Source organism: Paralichthys olivaceus, chromosome 6, assembly GCF_024713975.1.
Source record: "Paralichthys olivaceus isolate ysfri-2021 chromosome 6, ASM2471397v2, whole genome shotgun sequence".
In the NCBI taxonomy this organism is placed as follows: domain Eukaryota; kingdom Metazoa; phylum Chordata; class Actinopteri; order Pleuronectiformes; family Paralichthyidae; genus Paralichthys; species Paralichthys olivaceus.
In genome coordinates, this window is record NC_091098.1 from 19,045,785 (window position 1) to 19,067,256 (window position 21,472).

General features: G+C 41.3%; 1 protein-coding gene across 1 annotated transcript in view; it reads left to right on the top strand.

The window, feature by feature from the left end:
- The window catches only part of LOC109635286 (metabotropic glutamate receptor 7-like), a 91,977-nt gene that overhangs the window by 10,523 nt on the left and 59,982 nt on the right, over positions 1-21,472 (top strand). The gene's annotated exons all lie outside the window — the stretch shown is intronic.

A 21,472-nucleotide genomic window follows, 5' to 3' on the forward strand; every position in this document is an offset into this window, starting at 1 on the left:
TTATTTGCTTGTTAGGAAGAGATGCTCAATTGTTCCATGTGCTCTGCATTCATTGCGATATCTGAGAACGACTCACCTGTACACCTCCCAAATCTGGTGACATAGTGGGTTTATGTGTTGCGTAGTGTGAGATGCACACACATTAGTTTCACAGACAGAGAAACTCTATCACTCAACCCATCTGGTGGATGTCGTGACGTGTATGTGGGAAGAGACAAGCACACCATCTAGTGGTTTAAGACCCGACTGGAATGATGAAGCATCCAGTGCATTCAACCCTTTCCCCCATCACTACTAGTGCTAAAGGAATAAGAACAAATAAAATACGAATGAATGTACAAAGAAACAATATACCAAGATAAATAAATCTAAATATTGGGTACAAACTAAAATAAAAAAAATACCACTTGATTAACTAGCCTGTCTATACTGGAAATATTGTCAGAAATCCAACAAAGATATACTGGCCCATAAAAATTACTTTTTAGCATAAATGCACAACATGAAACAGTCTTATTATAATAATTTTATAATAATAATATTTCCACAAAATATTTTGCTATTCCTCATTTACACTGTACACTCAACACAAACCAGATGCAATTTTAATAAAATTAAAAGATCCATCTCTCTCTGACCGAGGTAACATCTCACCCATATGCTCACATGTGCAGATGTTTGGCTGCTGTGTTTATGTGACCCATGAGCACAGGAATCAAGCATAACTCTTGATTACGATGCAAACCCACGTTTTCAGGCGTGTCAATAACGGAGAGCAGCGTGCAGGAGAGAGGGCTCGGGGTATGAACAACCCCACATCTCCTCAGCCTCTATCATTTGTGCTCATTGTTAACGGATTTCAATTAGGACTCATAGGAGTTAATATGATTGCTTGCTGTTTACCCTTTCTTGCCTCCTTCCATGGAAGCCAATTATGCATGAGTAGCAGTGGATGAGCACTGGACGCTGCTAATGGCTGTGCTTCTCCCTTTGTGTTCACATTACTGAAGGATATGGGTTGTGAAATTAGATCACTACTGACTACTGTGCTATCAGTGATTGTGCTATAAAACATTATGGGGCAGAACACAGTAAAATGTGTGATGTGACTGTGGGGTGGCGGGCTGTCTTCTCTTCCCCTGTTCTTTTATCTCACATCCTTTTTCTTCCTCTCTACTTTTTTTTGTCATCTCTTGTTTCTTTTCTCCAGCTTTCATCCTCTCTTCCTTCCCGTTGCTCATCCTCTAGACCTTCATCTAGCTCTCTTACTTTGCTTCCTGCCACTTCTACTCTCACCCTCTACTCCTCTCCTTTGGTTTATCCTCTCAACTCTTATCTCTCCACATCACTTCTTTTAAAACCTCTCCTCTCCACCTTTCATCTCACTGCCCTGTGGTTATCAACAGAGACAGACAGGACAAGCAGTCATGCCTCTAACCACTTCCCCTTCCGTATCTTATGCTATATTGACATATCTCACAAAATTCATTATATCCTGATCAATAAGGATTAACCTATATAATATAGAGATTTCATATATACCACAGTCATAAAATTAATCATTAGATTATTACTCAGGGAATCTATTGCCCACATATCATTTGAAATGCCTGATTGCATGTGTGTGCGTCTTCGTGTATATGGCCATGAGTGCCGAAAATAGTTTTCTCCTCAGCTGTGCGGCTTTGAATGGAGTTGAGAGAAGCAGCAAATACGTCTGGAAGAAACTTGTGTTAGTATATGATCTCTACACATGTACTGAAAAAGAAATGGCAAGTAGAGAAACCCAATGTTGTTTCGCAAAGGTGAGAGACAGGAACAGCAATATCTTACGAGGAGCAGGTTTATGTGACTGCACTCCGCAGTTGAGACAGTGTGATGTGTCCCGCAGCAAGTTGTCTGTGCCACCTGAGCCACGCCACTATTGCTGTGTCACCGCCGCTGCTCAGCTCAGACAGACACTGGGGGACATGAGGGGTGATGAGCAGTTAGCAGTTCCATCAAGGATCTCCGGGGCCATCTGTGGAAAATGAAACCATCTTTGAACAGGTAACTCAATTTAACTTGTGGCCGCCTTCTCTGGCGCTACAAGCACAAATACCTTCCCAGCTGATGAGATGAGGTAACAGAGCATGGCCAGAGTCACTGAGTGCAACAGGGGAGGCCCACTTCGCCCAAATTGCCTGGACATGGTCAAGGGAGGCTTTTCTACCAGTTTTACAGATGGAGAAGCGAAGACTGAGGAGTAGAATGGTTCGAGGTTTCTCTCTTTCCTTTTCAATCAATAAAATAGACTGGCTTTAATCATGAAGCTATTGAGTGCTGAAGCTAGCAAAATGGAGAGTTGGTCTTCTGGAACCATTCCCAACTTTGCTCGCTTCAAAGGCATTTGCCTGCACAGGAGGGAAAATACTGTATTTGTAGCAAAGCTGACGGGGTGCCAAAACTTTCAAAATATATTTTTCAATTCCACTTTGTACTTCACACACTAAATTGAAACGCTTATTTTCTGAGATGAAAAAAGCACCTTATGTCTGTTGGGTTAAAGTTAAGCCCCAGCGGTAGAAGAAGTACTTACATCCATGAGTCAGTGCAGCAATACAGCCATTTGAAAATGAAAGTAATAGTAAAAATACTGAATTACAGGTAAAAATAGAGGTGTTATCAGAAAAATACACTTGGCAATAGTAAATGTACACTAAATGGCTTCTGTAACCTCGTGCAAAACTGTAACTTTTGCACAGAGCTGGCGATGCTCTCACCTCCGCTCGAAAACCCCCAGTCACTGTCAATGGGATTCGGTCACACCCAAAAACATGACAGGAGCGAAAAATTTAATCGCTGGAGGTCAAGCTAGCTTCCAGAGACTATAACCTGAATCCCCCACAAGTGGGCAGTAAATTACAAAATTAATGTCTACAGGCAATATCAGATCTTTTATAGGACACAACGCTGTTCTGAGATCAGATTTGAGGAGAGATATCGCTTCCATTTCAGTGTCCTTTAATTGATGTCTATTTATAGCTTTAACGGGTCAAACACTGCTTGCCCTGACAACACGCCACTGCTGTAACAGATGTATAATTATATATCACATTAATATTTCATTTATGCCAATGCATAAATCTGTGAGTAGCATATCACTGTTGCAGCCAGTGGAGCGAGAGCAATTTTTTTATTTTACCTTAAGGTAGTTTCATTCAGCAGTCCCCTCAGGGTCACAAGATAAATCTGGGGAGGTTATGAGATGAGTATAGAGGAGGAACAAACAAGCCTCAGCTACACAAATTTGTACTTTATGATCATTGTTTTCTATGTGGTTAATTTTACCTTGTTGGGTCTCAAACTGTTATTTGAAAGAAACCCTCTGGGATGTTTCAAGGGGGGATGTCTGGTGGAGCTGCTAACAACTCAAAGGCATCTTAAAAGTGACAGGGAGCCCTCACTATACACAGCTAAAGGCAAAATATTTCCCTCTGAACTGTAGTGGACTTGACTATGCAAGTAAAGTTCAAGTACGTTTTTAAATTGTGCGTTAGTGCAGATGCTGCATTACATTTGGGAACTACAGGTAGAACCTGATTGCTTTATCAGATAGGAATTGGCCAAAATGAGCCTTTCACAGACATATCAGTATCCTTGGTTAATTTGTTTTACAGAATAAACAATCCAGTACAGATGTGTGTTTACATTTATATTTAGGTGTAAAATTATGCTTATTTTCTTAATTTAAGTTCTATATATTTGGTTGCATGTGTGTTTTTTTTAATTTCGTTTTATAATAAGGTTCATGGTTAACTGTAAAAAAAAAAAAAAACCCTCAGTTATATTTCTTTTTAATAAAGTGTTTGATGACCTTAGAAATCAGCCAGTTTATATTTTTAAAATAAATATCACGAGATATATCGGTATGAGACATTTCCATCAGCATCAGCCCCCAAAATGCATTTTGGTTGGGTTCTAGAAACAGGTTTGGTGGTTTGGATCGATGTAAAGGTCTGATATGAATATACATGTTGATGATTAAATAGATAAAAGAAAGGAGGTGTTGTTCCCACACCACTCATTAGAAATCACTCTTATTAAGCCATTTCATAATGGTTCTCCAGCTAAATTATATAATGATCACACTGACCTTTCCACAGTCCCACTTAGTAGTCTGAGTTGGTGCGTTCAGGAAAGTCAATTTAATGAGTGCAGTTTAATGTGTGGCTCAATAATGCTATCTTCCACTCCATTATTAATCACAATAAAAAAGTAAGCTCTGTTAATTATTGCAAATGTGTTACAATGAAAATGCCAATGTGGTTTGAAAGCCTCTAGGTATTTCAGAGGATGTGATGTATCGCTGGCACTTCAGGAAGAACTAATAAAATGTCTCCCGTCCAAGTTAGCAACAACATCAGATAGATGCTGCTTCAGATGTATTACACTGTCTTTCGGCAAAGTCTGTATGACTCCATTATAACACATTAGATAAAACTTTAATGTTCCCTGTGGGCAATTTGGGTCATTATACCTTCATGTTGGGCCTGGAAGGAAGCTGTGAACATACAGCATGTATTGGCATCCTACACTTAATATAAAGTAGCAGGGGTTGTAATGAGGAAGCAGTTGCTTTAACGACAAAGTGTAGGTCCCCCCTTCTGTCACATCAGCATCTTTCCTCCTGAAGTGTCCTTGAGCAGGACACCGAATCTCTACCAGCGCCAAACGTGCTGTACTGCAGCGGACAGTGGCGTCATAGAATAAAAACAACAAGCAGGTTAGACTCTTGCTGTTCACCTGCAGTGATTCTCATTGATTATTCTCTAATACGAACACAAATTCTACTTCAAATTCTACTTGACAACAAAATGTAAAGGAAAAACTAATGCGGTGCCAGGTGGGGGGGTTAAATCTGAGAGACGCGGCCGTACATCATGCCTCTCTGTCAGCTGCACGCTGTGAAAAATGAAAAAGAGAAGGGGGATGGGGCACGGCAGGTTCGAAAAACAGGATTGAGTGAGACTGATTGTATAGCCTGCAGAGGGAAACCCTTAAACTCACCAAATGTCATTATCAGAGGTTGCAGCTATCAGATGGTGAATGTAGACACTGCTGTTGCTGCGGTTCCTCCTCATTCTTGATGCACCAGCTGCAAAATGTTTTTCAATTCAATATGGCTCTAAAGCAACATGGAGAATTTACTTATTGCTCAAAGCAAATCCAGCAAATATCAGGGGCTGGGCTGCTGTGGGGGCGGTTTGAGGTTGGGGGGCTTAGATGTTTTTTGAGCGATTACACAATGATTACCGCCCGCTGTGTGCAGTTGTGCTGTGTGTACGCTGCAGTACAAGGGCACTAGGGGGATATATAGTATTTCTCATTATCAAAATTTTAATAGCTTGCTGATAAAGTCTCCCAAAAATGAAACGTTATTTCAATAGATTACTTTCCCCCTGCAAAACCCGCAACACTCATCACAGGCCAAACCTAATGAGACATAAGAAACTGGAGATAAGAGAGTTTTGGGCTTGAGGGGTGTTCTTTTGCTTTATTGTGTTCTAAGCTCTAAAGTAGGGTTTGGGTTATAAAATACTAATTTGTTTCCATAAGCTGACGCATTTCAGCAGAGGCATCGTTGGTTAGTTTGGATAAAATACGAGAGGAGAGGTAGCAAAGAACAAACGTGGGAGCCCATCTGTCAGTGCAGTCTGGTTGAAGTTGGCCCTCGCCTCTCACTTGTGATTATTTCCTTATCTCTCTCTTACTGGCTGCTGGTGAGTAACAGTGACCCACAGAATTGCTTCCTAGACCATATTTTCCTGTCTGACTGCGGCATCGCAATCCATTCCTAATGTCAGTGGATGTACTCTGAGGCTTAAAATCGCACAACGCAGCAAAAGAATGACTTGTTCAAATAAACTTCCACATTGAACAATGGGTGTGATGGCATATTTCCATATATGCTAACATTCTCATTATCTTTGGCCACTACTGGTCACTCAATTGAGTAAAAAAAAAGTATGATGACCTATAGAAGCGCAACTCGGGTGCAAAACATGTTCAGGGATGAGGGAGAGTATTTTTAGTTTTATTGAAGTTACGCAGCAAACATCAATGAATAATAATGATCCATCATGAGTAACCAATACAGACAGTGTAAGGGGAAAAAACTGTCGACTACCAAACTGGCTAACAGTGTATGTTTACTTCGTCATACATCATTTGACGTTATAGAGCAGATGTGACACAATTCAGCATCGTCCAAAATTGATGGCACTGGCCAGCAACCATCGCCGTTTGTTTCTATGGAAACATGGGCGTCAGGTGGGTCAGTCTCTCTTTCTTTTTTTTTCAATTGTCTAACTGACATTTGACAAATTAGAGGGGAAAAAAACTGGCCAAACACTATAAGACAATCTTTGTGAATGCAGCCACAGAACCACTGTGTCAAGGATTTTAACATTTCTGAATTGCACAGTCTGCATGATTTTCAAATATTGTACGGGCAATAACTCTAAAACACACACACACCCCTTTGGCCAAACAATCCCTCTTTGCCTTGTTACTCTGCGGCTGTGATTTTTCTTCACCCGAATAGTGTGCTGTCCAAATAAACAGTGTCTTTGAAGTATCCCTGCAATGTTAATAGCCATGGCACCTTTAATGATGAGGCAACAGACAAGGCCTGGGAGAAATATTGGCTCAGCGAGGTCATAGCCGACAAGGTCCCATCTGTCTCTGTGCAGCCTCGGTGGATCCCGAGCCCTTACATTACTGTGGCCCCGGGGCAGGGAAAATGGATCATCAATCTGATTTACAGAGTCTCTGGCCAGTGCTGTCATTTCCAAGCTGAGTCCTCCCGTCACCTTTTGCAGGTAAATTCTTAATGGGTAGTAATGTTAAACTGTCTCACGTATGGTGTCGCGGAGCCCAGACCTTCAGAAAACTTCATTTCTCATTACATCACACTAACATGCCTCATGGTGGCTTTGTGCAGCCGATACGTGTATCTATGTTACGCACAATACTGCAGTCAGGGCAGTGAAAAGAAAAATAGAGCAGAAAATAAAGTAGTGATTGTAGTGATAGCCATTCGTTTTTATATAGTGGGGACTATACTGCTGTGTATTGGAGGATAACTCCCCACCATGGTCATGAAGTTAAAGTCTGTTGGTAAACTCGGTGGCCAATCTGTTTGCTTACTCCAGAAATTGTGTAAAACTGGATCAGCCATGCCTTTAGTGCAGCTTCTTTTCTTTCTGTATTGGGTTTTACACACACACACACACACACACACACACACACACGCTCGCTCACAAACCCAAAACGACACACAACACTCTCCTGCCATGGAATTTTTTTGTGGCTGACACAGTAGAAATGTGGTGTAAACAACAGGCATCTATGGCCACACAGCACTGTTGATAATGAGTCTGTAATCCATTTGATAGCCTATAAACAGGTTCTCAGGAGCCTCAGTCAGGAAAGGCTGCCAAATAGCACCCCGGGGGTACACATTACCATAAAGAAATTGGCATGAAGAGGAGCACCAGTCGAGTGCAGGTGGGTCAATGCTCCTCAACCCCACCCTGTTGATGCATTTTTGCATAGAGGGAATTTTGAAAAAGAAAAGGGTAGGAGATATCCCACTCTCGCTTATTTCCTTCAACACCTTATCACGCTGGTTTTTCAGTCCCTTCAATCCCTGCTGTCATCTTATCCGCCTTACCCACCTATGAAGTCTCCTCTTAAGCACCTTCCTGCACCAGGAAAATGTCACGTTTGTGTGCCAGTGTAAATGTGCTCATCTTATTCAGAATGGAGCCTCTGCGAGTGAAGAGGTTGTCTCCACAATACAGGGCCTTAAGGGATCTTTTGAAACGCAGCTCTTTGCTGCTCAGCATCCCTCTGACGCAAATCCCTCCACAGAGGAGTGGCTTCTCCATCCTCAGGTTTTCTTCAGGTACATTAGTTGTATTTTTCTGCCATGTTGTGTTGTGTTCAAGTGCAACCGAGAAATAACAGGGGAACCCCAGCTGTTACCCCCGGCTGGGTGTTTAAAAACCTTGGCTGCAGCCCAAGAAGCAAATGCATGGCCAGGCCAAGCTTGCTGTGCGCCCTCAGACTTTAAACCTGATTCCTGCAAAGCCGCACATTGTTATTCACCTGGAACTTGCTGTTTGGTTGACTTCCAGACGCAAACAGCATTTTACAGCAGGGTTTCACTACACTTCCCTCAACATTTTGCTAAGCCTATAGCCCAGGTGTTTATTCTCTGCATCACATCACACTCTCATGCAGAGTCCAAACATCCCAGTAGAATTTCTTCCCTCCATACATAGCATGTGATAACGTGCTTTTGTTCTCTCTGGCAAGGTGAATATTGTCAAGGGATAATTTAATAAGAGAAGGATCGCTAGGAAAAGGACAAGAAAGGGCCTCAGGTGGAGTACCTCCCTCTGATGAGGATTAGTTTTATCCTGCATATGCAAATGACATTGATTAAGGCATAGACAGTAGTCCCTTGGTTCAGTGTGGCATTCCTCTCCTGCAGGTAATCTCAGGAGAAAGTACTGCAACACAGCCCTGGGAGACAATGCTAATAGCCAAAGATGAACTGCCGTCATCATGATGATCATTTGTGGCTCACAGACAGAGGGGGTTGTGGCAATTACATAGACATGATATTGAACAACTGGTGTTTGTTTTTTCCTGATCTGCATGCTGATTAACATGAGAAGTAACACACGTCTCTATTCCTAAAATGCACTGGATGCTTCTCACAGTCCGTGAATATATAGCCTTATCGTCTTCCCATGCTGGGACTTTTAACGTCTTAATCCCTCGGCATATTGCAGGAAGATTATCTTTCTAAAATTAACTAGCCCCTGGAGACTGCAGAGATAGCAGCTGCTTTTTTGCCACTTGGTAAGTTTTCAACAAAGTGGCTTATTGCATACAGGAGAGCGTGCGCACATTAGCTTTTTAAAAGCTGTAAGATTATAGGACTATAATGCTGTTTCTACTGCTGCTTTGTGCCTTCAAATAGAGGAAATTATTGAATGCAGGTTGAAGCATTCCTTAGATTTTTTATGTTGCTGTTGCAAAAGCTGCTTGGCAGCATATGTGCTCTGCATGTTATCACTGTTCTGGGAAATAAAAATGGAGGAATTCTAAAGGACTGCCAGTTCTACTTTAATCCTGATGTGTCTGGCATATGTGAGATGTAGTCAATCAGAATAACTCAGGTAAAAAGGGAACTTCTTTGAAACAAAAATGTAAATGAATCTTGCTAATTGCTGCAAGTAAACAAGATTTAATTAACTCACATTATGGTTAATGGCTAATCCCCTGTATACAGGATGTGGGTTTTCAAGAAAGAATACTAAATCCTTTTTAATCTCCTCTGACATCTGTCTTAAAGAGTGATACTTCAGCAGACTTGATGGTTGCCTGGAATGGGAAAAAGTCATTAATACTGTTCATGGTCATGACTTTATCACTACATAAGTCATCAGATGTCTGCAGCTAAATGCCCATATTATAATATAGCAAGTCTGAAGTTATAAATGTTAATAAATTGGTCATAAATTAATGTCAGACTATTCAGCTCTTTTTCCAGACGATAAGTTGTCAAATGGTTGGGCGGGTGATGCCAGAGCCAAAATGATAAAGCAAGTATGTGCACTGGCCAAAGGGACTTTTTACAGACTGGTAACTGTTATCTTTGTTCTGAGCTCATAATGATCTATATAGCTCTAATTAATGAGTGATTAATGAAACCAATAATGTACAAGGCCCCCTTGTCCTATTAGAAAGCATTGTTTATTTTAACTTGTAGCTCAGTTTATCCAAAGTCTTTTAAAGATAAAGGATCACGTTGATTACATCTCGCTATTGTTTCGTTTGCATTTGAAAGCATCTATCTGCTAAATAAGTGTTAACTAAAATAATGTAATATAAAGGCACAAAATCTCATTGTGCTGATATAAGCTTAGCAATAATTTGTTCTGAATGGTGATGCTGGTTTAATACTTCATAAATTGGAAATTAAATACACAAAATTCCCTCATCGCCTTTAACTTCTCATTCTTATTCAGGAGCCTGAGGAGTCTTTCGCAGCATAAAGGCAGTAAAACAACATGGCCAGACAGCCAGGTTATCACTGAGCAATCACTGATTCACACATTAAGCCACATTTACGTCTGTGGGTAATTTAGGGTCATTAATCCCCCCGGTTTACATTTATTTAGACTGTGAGAAGAGCTCTTCACCAAAAATGCACAAAATAAATGTATAATTAAAGCTGAGGAGCATCAGGCGACAGTCTCATATAAGGCTGAGATAGACATCTGTTCCAAAAGGGGCGAGATGTTTATATATATAACCTTGAAGTGAAGGATCTGAATTCTCCCTCCATTGCTGTAATGCTCTGGCAGTGTAACATGGCCACTTGCTTCACAGGAAATATATTTCTGAATATAGTTTTGTGAAGAATCATTTCAGACCCAATTTCTCTCTGCAAGACCCACTCTCCTCCACCTCCTTCACTGCAAACCAAAAACCTCACCTTAACTGACAGGCAGCTCTGCAGTGACTGCTGCCGCTGTGGAGAGGCTACTTGGAAAAAAGCAGCCACTGAAGCCTACATAAAACGATATGAATGGGCCATCCACTCTAAGACAAATGATTGCTTGTGTGGCTTTTTACCTGTATTCGTTCTTGTGTTTGCTTTTACAAAATTATGCTCATTATTCACTATTTGGTGCTGAACTGTGCTCCCCGTCCACTCACCCTTTGGAAATATGTGTATTTTGTAGAGTGCATCTATTATCTGTAATCTGATATGGATTTTGCAGCGGTGTATGGCTGCTCTGCTCCAGCCTCCCTGTGTGCAGCAAAGCCGAGACTAAGACAAGTGAGTCATGTTGGAAGTGACAGCAGATATTTATCACTGCCACTGTTTATGGCACAGCCGGTATGAACACTTTTTCTTTCTTTCCTGTCAATCTGGAGGCCTAAGCAGGAGAGTTAGGCACTAATAAGACAGCTTTAGTGTTCATCTCGCACATTCCCCTCCTCCCCTCTGTCAGATGAAGGAAGTGTTCTGCGTTCTGGAGAGCCTCCCCAGTGATCACTGAATGGAAATAAAGCCTGTTTTTTAAATAAGTAAGAACAACCACAACTGACTGACTGGCTAGATGTGTTGTGTATTTTGCCCCAAGCACTGTTTTAATGTGTGAAAATCAAAAACGGTTACAGGTTTTGCATCATGTACACAGAATGGAAGCAATTGGGTTACTGCTGTACGCATGGCAAGCACCTACTTTTCAAAAATTAGGACTTGCTCCCCTATCAGCCTGCCGTTTTTTTCCTCCACTGAAAACATGATGAATAATTAAATAATAAATAGCGGAAGCAAGGAAACTGTCATCAGCGCCTCAACTTGATTTATCTTTCCCAAAGTGAACAAGGAAAAAAATATCATGCAGTGTTCTGTTTGTACAGTTTGTTGTTTTCAAAGCTTTAACATCCTTCACTAACCTTTCTTTTCATGTGCCTCTCCTCCATCTGTGATTGACTTTTACAAGTGAAATTGATAAAAGATAATGATGTTAACCTAAAATGTCTTCATGGCAGCCTTCATCTAAGTGTCCTTAAGATGTTTTGCATTGAGTGAACTGCATCTTGAACAGATTAATGAAACACTGAAAGACATTTACTGCAAAAATGAACTGCACAGGAAATTACTAACCCTGGAGGGACTAAATTTCTATTTGCTTTTGGTCGCAGCCTCTGATCATGATATACCTATATCCCTGCAGCTATGTTGTGATTGCTGAGGTAGCCTCCTAATGGTTTACTGTTTGCTTTCACTGCACTTTCAAATCATTTGAATCACCTTGTGATCTTTCGCACATGTTTTCTAAAAGCATCCTGACAGTAAACAGGGGGATGTTGCTTCTTTGCTGGAATCTCTCTCTCTGTGACCTTCATCAATTATGTCTTTAAGGCTCAATGTAACATATTTCCACTCTCAAATGAATGGAATTCTCCATTATTTAGGTGCTAATATGGCTCCTGATGGCCCCTGAGGTCTGACAGGATGGGCCTGAGTTTGATGCTTTCCTGCACTCTGGGCCAGCTCGAACGTAAAGAGGGGCCAACTCTGGCCACACTGGTCATTTTATCTGTTCTCCTCATTTCCTGTTGTTACATTAGCTTGCCCATTGGGGTTTCTTTTGGCACATTAAAACAGATTTGGGTTAATAATTGATGCTGCGATTTATGGACTCCAGTGCCTGAGGTTCAATTGTAAGCCTCCACTTAAAAGGAAAGCATGCCTCTCACTCCTGTCCTCGCCTCAGAGTGCCTTGATTTATAACCTCAGTTTGACGGTGTCCAATTTATTGTACAAGGACTGACAAGAAAGAATCGGGCGTATAATTTTTCATACAACAGTGATTTTGATGTGATTATGTTTGCGTTTCAGATTTCATGTTCACACATCAACTCAAAACAATGAGGAAAAAAGATATTGATCTGTGCACCACAAGCAGTAGATCTGTCTGTATTTGTGCTCCTGGCTCTTCTTTTATTAGAAATGTTGGGCGAAATTATTGTTCAATATCAACGCCACTTTAGACTTAACATGTGAAGATCTATAAGATGCTGGTCAATAGTATTGCTTGGCTGATCATGGAGTGTGATGTATGTGTAGGCATTGGGCTTAGCTATAATTAAAATTCAGCAAGAGGCTGTGAAGAATTACATGACTCATAATGTTTGCCTGTGATTGCCTCTCCTCTACACAGATGTAGGAGTGAGTGTCATGTATTTCATCTGAATATGTCATTGTAAGCTTTCAATGAAGTGTCTGTGCAATCTGTCTTTTTGAAAAGAAAACTGTTATTTCTCTTTGATTCATTTACAAAGACCCGTGTGATCCACATTCTTGGATAGGAGTATATAAAGTATAAATAGGACTTTTTTCAGTTTTTATTTTCATTGATTGAGCTCCATATTTCCTGATTATTAATTTTCCTCTTTTTGAGCCACTAGCCGCAGCTGTAGGGTTGGTGACCGTGTCGGTCCCTGACGCTTCACGCTGAAGAATCTAGACATCTTTTGAATGGGTCGCCATTAAATTTTTATCGATACGATGATTCATCCTACTGTCTTTGATGATCTCCTGACTTTGCCTGTAGTAGCTCCTCGAGGTTAACTTTTGTGGTTTTGAATGAGATATTTTGATAGTCACTTCAGACATACTTTTTCCCCTTTAGCATGAACTCTTATAACTTTGATCAATTTTAAGGAAAGACTTTGATTTGTGACCAAATACCTGCAAAACTTGAATGGCAGTCAGTAAAGCGCATACCACCGTCAAGGCCTAACAGCCCCCTTAAATTCAGCCAAGCTGCACCAAATTGCAAACACAGGGTTATCAGCCCCCTAAATATGCCACATTTTTTCATCAAGTCCTATGAATCATTCCCTGGAGTGAAAGTCTAAAAAATCACAATGTAAAAAAAATTGATTAAAAAAATCCTGGAAATCTATTCAGTAGTTTTTGCGTAAACCTGCTGATAAACAAACAAACAGATGGGGAAAACATGACACTCCTTGGCAAAGGTAACTAATAAAATTCCCATCAGCCCTAACTTTATTTTATTTTGTGATAATTGGCAAATATTAGCGTGCAACCACCAGTAAACTAAGATAGTTGACATAAAGCATGTTAGCATTGTCAGTGTGTTTACACGCTGAGCGTTAAACACTGAATTTCAGTCTAGCCTCCGACGTGGCTGCAGACAATCAGTAGCAAAGTGTGGTTGCTCACTCACTCATTCATGAATGTGGTCAGTGCTCGTCAAGTGTGAACAAATTTGTTTTCTCAGCGTCGGCTGCACCTTGTCTAATCATATGCTTTCATGCAAATTAAGGTCAATCTGAAGGTGAGCCAACAACTTTGTTCAGCAGCAACATTTCTGTACAACACACAGCCAGGTGAGCAGACACAGTTGCAGGCTATGTTCAATCTGATGAAAGACTGTGCCCATATGGGAGACAGTGTAAGAGCACCTTGCCACTGGAAGGTCTTTTTGCACATTTAGCATGACACAACTAGAAAAATACACACAAAAAATTACAAGGAGGAATATCTTATGACATTTTGGCATTTTTTTAGTATTTCTCAAATTGTGCAAGTGTAATTCTTTTTTTCTTTGTCAAGGAAATTAATAAGGGAGAGGAGGATCTAATCCCGACAGAACAGAATATAAAGTAGGAGGAAGCTTCAAGAAATGCACCTGGTTTCAATCCCCTGAAAAGAGGGATTGCTGCCATTTCCAGCTCCATTTTAATTTCCTGTTTATTTCACTCTCTGAAGCTTTGGGAACTCTGAAAGGATTTAAATGTCCTTCAGTTCCCATGTCTTTCTACCGTTGCCTTTGATTTATAGATTTGATTTTCAGCTTGAAAGCAAAAAGGGAAAAATTCCAAAAGGAAGGAAAAAAACACCATCATGACATGGAGGAGCTTAAAGCGAGCTGAAAGGTGGAGGAAATGGGAAGGATATAAAACGAGCATTGCCAGCTCCACGGATGAAATATGAGGAATTGTCGGGAACCATGTAACAAAATGTGATATGTAGCAAATGAACTGGGCTTTATTCAATCCCCAAGCAACCATAAGAGGTCCCATTCTGCTCTGTCTGTATTGTGCTGTGCCCTGTGTCGACAGGACTCACTTTCACTCGACACTGGCGGGCACCCATTAAATGCTACAATACACAATCATTCCTCCCTCCAAACTCAGTAAACACAGCGTGCTCCCTGTTACTCTCTTTCATTTTGAGCCTCGGCTCCTCAGCGGAAGATGCCACTTGGGGACTGGCACCCTGACTTGACCGTGACTTCTTTCATCTCCATAGTGCATTCAAAAACAAGCTCTGGTTATTGTAACCAAGGAGGTAGCTTTGTATGAATTTATGCATTTCCTCTCCCTTGTCTCTTCTCTATATGCCAGAGATCACCTGGAAAGACTCCAAAGGCACCCAGTGTGCTGTCAGTGGAGCGGCCTTGGGGAAAAGCCAGCTTTTGTGACCCACAGTTCCAGCCACTGTGCTCTTCTGGGACCATTGAGCCATGAGTCTGGGGGGAGATAGAGCACGGCTGAGAGACAGGAGGGATACTGACGGTCGGTGGAAACATTGAGCTCATTGAACAGATGAACCCAGGGGATTACTGTCAGCTTGCACGTTCCTCTGGCTTGCACATGGTTAAAATGGGGAGCGGTTTAACTTGAAACTCTTTTAATTGTGCACAGCCTCCAGATAAAGGAGGAGATGAACAGTGTAGGAGGCAGCTACCATAAGTGTGGATTGAAGTGGATGACTTTTATACGTGAAGGTAGTGATTTATTGTTCCACCCTCTGTGATAGCTATGTGCAGTAATTTGTAACTGAGTTAATTTCCACATAATGAGTGAGAGAGATTAATTCATGTGCATGATGAATTGCAGTCGGGCAAAGCAAATTCGTTTTCAAAATGTGTGCACAAGTGCAGTGTATGTACCTCTGTGTATGCTTTTCAAAACTCCGGTGAAGACTGCAGGGGCACTTATCTAAAATAAGTAGGCCTGCCCTCCACCGCAGTCCTCGCTAGCAGCTCCATATGGTAATGAGCTGTGTAAGATGAAGAAAATATGTTATTTGCAACACAAACAGCACTGCAGCTAGTTCAAGAGGCATAGGCATAATCCACACACTTTCAATGACATTTCTTCAAGCGTAAGGTTCATCTGAAAAGTGGAGGAATGAGCTCATTTTAGTTGCAATAATACAATGAGCATTTTAGGAAAATGAAAATAGTTGGGAAGAGCAGCTCAAATACATCAGACGCTAACTCACTGAGGTTGCTGGTGTGTGACCAGCTGCCAACACATAAATTGGATTGAATAACAAACTAGGAGGCCTGCCTTCCACAGTGAAAGAGATGATGAGGTTATGATGTCCATCTGCACTACAGTATGTGCAGTGTCGTTGTGTTAGCGTCTTCATTAACATCAAGATTGTTTTAATTTGTCCAAATTGGTCCATTTAAATACGCTGATGTTTGGCACTGGTCTCTGATGAATGAGGGGCAGAGAAAAAAGGATTGTAGGTGTTCAAATTGGAAGTGTAGCTCTCCTTTGTGTCACTTCACAAGTACAGAGCTATATAACCACAGTCTACTTCCCAAAATGCCTTTATTCTCCCATAATTCGCCATTGCTGAATAAAAAAATAAATAAATGTAATCTTGTATCTAAAAAGTTAAGCCTGCATTGTACTGTGAAAACGTCCTGATATTTATCGCAGTGCAGTTGTTATCTTTTTCCACATTTCTGTCTGTGCCTTGTTGTGAAAGGATTACAAAGGAAATCCCACTAAAAAAGATGTTTTGCTTTATAAAAGGTCCAGTGTGTAAGATTTAGGTGAAAGGGAGCTATTGGCAGATATTAAATGTAGAATAATCCTCATGATGTTTTCACTAGTTCGTTTCATCTAAATTGTATGAATTTTCTGAATATATTTGCATCGAGGGGGTCCTCTCTACGGAGGCTGCCATGTTTTTTACATTAGTCCAGACTGGACAAACTAAACACCTTTTGAGTTTTTGACAACTGAAGGCTACCACATGTTGTTTTTCATGTTTGGAAGGAGAGGGTGAGGTGAAGGGTGTTCAGCTGCAACATGAAATTTCAACACCAGATATCACACACTGAACCTTTAAGAGGACACATAAAGATCAATAATATATAAGGTAATCATCACATTAAGAAACATGCATCCACTTAGTCAGTGTGATTCATCACTTCATTTAAGTGGGCACAAAAATAATGACCGATTACCTAAAAAGAGCAAGTAATTAATGAATACTTTCTAATGCTGTGTCACATGGAAGCTGATGCAGAGTTAATCAAAAGTAGACAGTTAATCATGAAGAAAGCTCTCAGTAAATTGATTAATCAAAGAAATAACCTTTTTATACTGAGTGGAATAGTTCAACGTTTTTTGGAAATGCATTTTCTTGCTGAAATTTAAATAAGATAATCGGTGTTAAACATAAACGCTTAATACAGAAAACTAAATTGTATCTTTGTTTCGTGATGCAAACGATGTGACCACAAATACTAACCCACAACAGCCTGTATTTGATGATACACCTTTAAAGGAATAGTTTGACATTTTGGAAATTTGAACACTTTCTTGCCAAGAGTTAACTGCCAAGATGTCAATCACCACTGGAGTCTCTGCTGGTGCCCTTGTAACTGTGCCCAGGCAACTATCTTACCCCACATAAAAGCACAAGTCATTTCTATACTTTTGAAACAATGTTTCAGTCATACAACTCACGTTGCAGCAGAACATAGTCAGTGTTTGGCGTCTAGGCTCTGACTCTTTCAGATATGATTACATAGATATAACGAGAGTGATGTGTGAATATGTATATCAGCCCCCTCGGAGCCTACAGGTGGATGCTGGGGTGTTGCAGGGGCTGAATCAACCTGTGGCAGTACTGGCGCAGCAGCAGCGGGGGGGCAAGCAAAGGGAGTCATGGGAGCTTAAATAGAGGGGGTGAATGAGACATATCGCAGCGAGGTGGAGAGCGAAGGATATCACATGACTGGAGCAGCGCAGCTCGACTTGGCTGCCTGAACTAGCTTGCAAGCTATAATTTGTTGGTTTGTGTTTGGGGTGCTGGTTGTCAGATTTAGTCTGTCTTCATGCATCATGAAACTAACCTTCACCTGCTGTTTTTACCGCTGCCCATTTGTTTGTTGGTTGGTTTGTTGGTTCATGTCATATACAAACATGAGAGTAGTATTAATCTTCCCATAACGCTGTGCAAGAAAGGGAATTAACATAGTTCCTGAAATGTCAAACTGTTCCTTTTATATACACTCTGTTCTCTTGCCCAAGCTTGCCCAATAGTAATTTGTCATTATTTTATGTGTAGCCCTGGAATAATTCAGTGACTACTTAATGAGTTTTAAATCTCCATTTGGTTCTCCATTTGTTCCTCACTTGTTTTTGTGTAACGGTTCTTGTATCCCTTTGTAAAATGTTATAGAAACAGATATACCATTCTTTTATTTGAGCAAATACTTATGAAAGGTGAACTGGTCATCTGCACCTGTCTCTGCATCCTCACACAGGCATGTCACAGCACCCCCACCCACACACAGGGCACTCAAACACACGCGGGGAGGCAATGTTATGACTCATTCACAAAGCTGTGGATAAAATCTCATCCATCACAATGCACCATGAAGACACTTGTGATAAAATCATTCACGCAGGTTCAAAGCCGCTCAGACCGTCGAATAATTAACAGACACAAGGCGCGAGGCACTTGCTATCACAATCACATTTGGAGCTAAAGTCCTCCTGGCTAGCTATCGCAGCTGCACCCACTTATCACATGGATCCAGTGGACCGTGTGGCTAGCCATCAAAACAGAGGCCCAGTCACACACTAATGGGGTCTCTGGAAGATTCCAGGAGTGTGTGGGTGGGAGGTCAGAACCTTTGTATCCATTACTGCCACATACCATGTAAACCCTCTGATCATTATCGCTACACGGCTGGCTCCCAATCAGGAACAGGTACCTGACACATCTGCGAGACAGAGAAACAGCAGCAGCCGTAGGTTGATATTCTCGTGGTTCTACTTTTTCTCATTTAACTTTTTTGGCTTATCTCAAAGGCCACACGCTCACATTTCCTCCAGATGCAGATTAGCTGTCATATAACCGGTGAGTTTCAGAGATGCTCTAGGGACAAAACCTTGTGTTACCATGGCCTACCTACTCAACTTATGTATTCCACTGGTCACTTGTGCATTATCTGTCTATCTTTCACATTTCAGGGTGTGCATGGTTACTGGGCTCATAGCAGCAGCTTTACAGAGACATAATTAGAAGTGAGCAGGTATGACAGATGGATTACGGTAATAATTGAGTGTGGAGAGTCTATCGTCCTGTCTGTGGTGCACCTGCATTGTCTTTGGAAATAAACAGCAGAAGAGGCAAGAATTTGTCTTCTTATAGCGCTTGCCTGTAGAATTACAACCCTTTTTTTCTTCTCACAGGCACCGATGCTGCTTACAGTGATAAAGAAAACCATAGATAGCCTGGTTTTATTATTCCAAAGCAGATGGTGCAAAATGAGACATGGGTGCCCAGCAGCTCAGTGACCTTCATGTTGCTAATCTAACATTGCCCCAACATTGATCTAACATTAACACCTCACCCCTCACGGAATATGCATGACTCCAAACAGGCTGGTCGCCTGTGTGCTTTCGAACAAATCACCTGGACATGCAATTACCTCCTGCTCTGGAGTTATTTCTTCCCTGTGTATACGATGGACCCTCACATTTGAGTCTGGCAATTAAACAGGTTTCTAGGTTAATTAATGTGACGGACAGACCCCATTGTTCCTCATGTCAGCCCAAAACGAAACCTTATTGCTTCTTGTGCTGAAGGTTGACTTTTTATTGTTCTTTGATTTGTCATTCTCTAAAGGAGCAAGCAGTGCCAGCCCTGTAATTGACTCGGAGAAGACTGCATCGAGCAGACATGTTACTGAATGCTTGGAACCAAAGCTGTGGTTTCTCATAGGAGCCCATAATTTATCAAGAGCCATGCAGTGAATTGTTGTGCACCTCTGCTATATGGAAACGGAGGCTGTATGTGTTTGGTCAGCTCTACATCAAACATAAACCTCATACAGGATACATTCTCTCTCCTCCTTGCTTGTTGCTTCCCACTTCATCTCATGATGAAATTGAATTGGAATTTATCCGAGTGTGATTGTGTGTATGTGTGTGTACCCAATGCCCATGACTGTGTGTCTGCGTGAAAGTGAGGAAGGAGGAAGAGAGAAGATCCAAACCGAAACGAGGCGTAATCTCAGTCTAAATCACACCACCTCCCCCGGGGAAAAGCCCCTCTTCCTGGGGTTAGTCAGTGAATTAAATCACAGTGAGGGCCCCATTTTTCAAAAGTAACCTTTCCATTGACAGTGTAAGTGGGAGTCAGGCTCTCACCGTGGAGTCCAGGCAGTGGAATTAGTGTCGTGCGTTGCGACACCAGTCTCTCAGGGTGTCATTTGTAGGGACTATTGCTGCATTTTTCAGGGCCTGCTTGCCTGTCTCAGTGTGCACACAGTGGAGGAGGCCATCTGCCCACCTCCCCTTTCACATTCCTCATTTCTCCTCTCAGCAGTCTCTTCCTAGCAGTTCCCACACAGTTTCCTTAAATGTATTTTTGGTGCATCTCATAAATTCAACAGTATGTGCATCCAGAGCCATGTTATCACCCTCGGATTTTGGACATGCATGATTTATCGATTGAAAGATATTCATGCCATCAGTGCAGTGAATGGAGATAAACACACTACATGGCAGGATTAGGCCTGAATAATCTCTATTCAACTTAATTAGAAATTTGTCCATCCAAGTTTGTGATGTCAATAGGACACAATTCAATAAGAGGCACATTGCCTTTTCTAATCTTTTAATTGAATAGAAATTAATGAAACGGACATGTTAATAAAATTGGATTCCGTTCTTCATAATAATTTTCCAGATAAAGCAACTCTCTGATCGAGCAACTTCACTGACTTATCCTGTATCGTGCGTTTGCTGTTTCCTGTTTCACAATTTCCCATAGTGCTGCTGTAATTTTTCAACTCTGGCAGCTCTTTCGAGACTATTGTTATGGTGGCTGGTCCAGAAGTGGTCAGTTTCGTAGGTAACTTGAAAATGAAGGCGAAATGAATTATGTATCTATCTACAAAGTGCTCAGTGGGCACCTTTTCTCACACTGTCAGCCACCAAATTAATACAGCAGTCACTCATATAGAGCCTGACAATCATTTCATTCTTAAATATGACATTTGCTTTAAATCATCTCCCTTTTCAAAAAATTTAATTGTTGCCACAAATTGCCAAGTGAGTCCCTGGCTCCTGTATGCCACGAAAATGAATTATCATAATTTGCTTGTTTGTAAACGCACCATCTGTGCAGTTAAATAGTTTGGTGATGATAGTGTTATGTTAAGAAGATGTGAGGGCTCCTTGCTTCTAAAGATGTGGTTAATTATCACCAGTTCGTGTGCCAGTGTTGCATAGTGTGTGTGTGTGAGTGTGAGTGAGTGTGTGTGTGCGTGCCTGCGTGCACAGGATGAATCAGGAGTGTCTTCTGAAGAAGGGTTGCCTGGGAGACCAGCCTGGACCCCTCCAAACGTGTCTGTTCTGCTCTCCTCCCTCTCTCCCCCTCTCCTCCGTTTTTATTAAAGGTGCATCAGTGATGGATCCAAAACAATTTCAGGTAAAAGGCACTTTTTAGTCGGCAGGTGCAGGCTCTTCTTACCTGCAGACACTGATCTCCGTTTGATGCCTTTCACCGTCAGCATCAGAAGGAAAAAAAAAC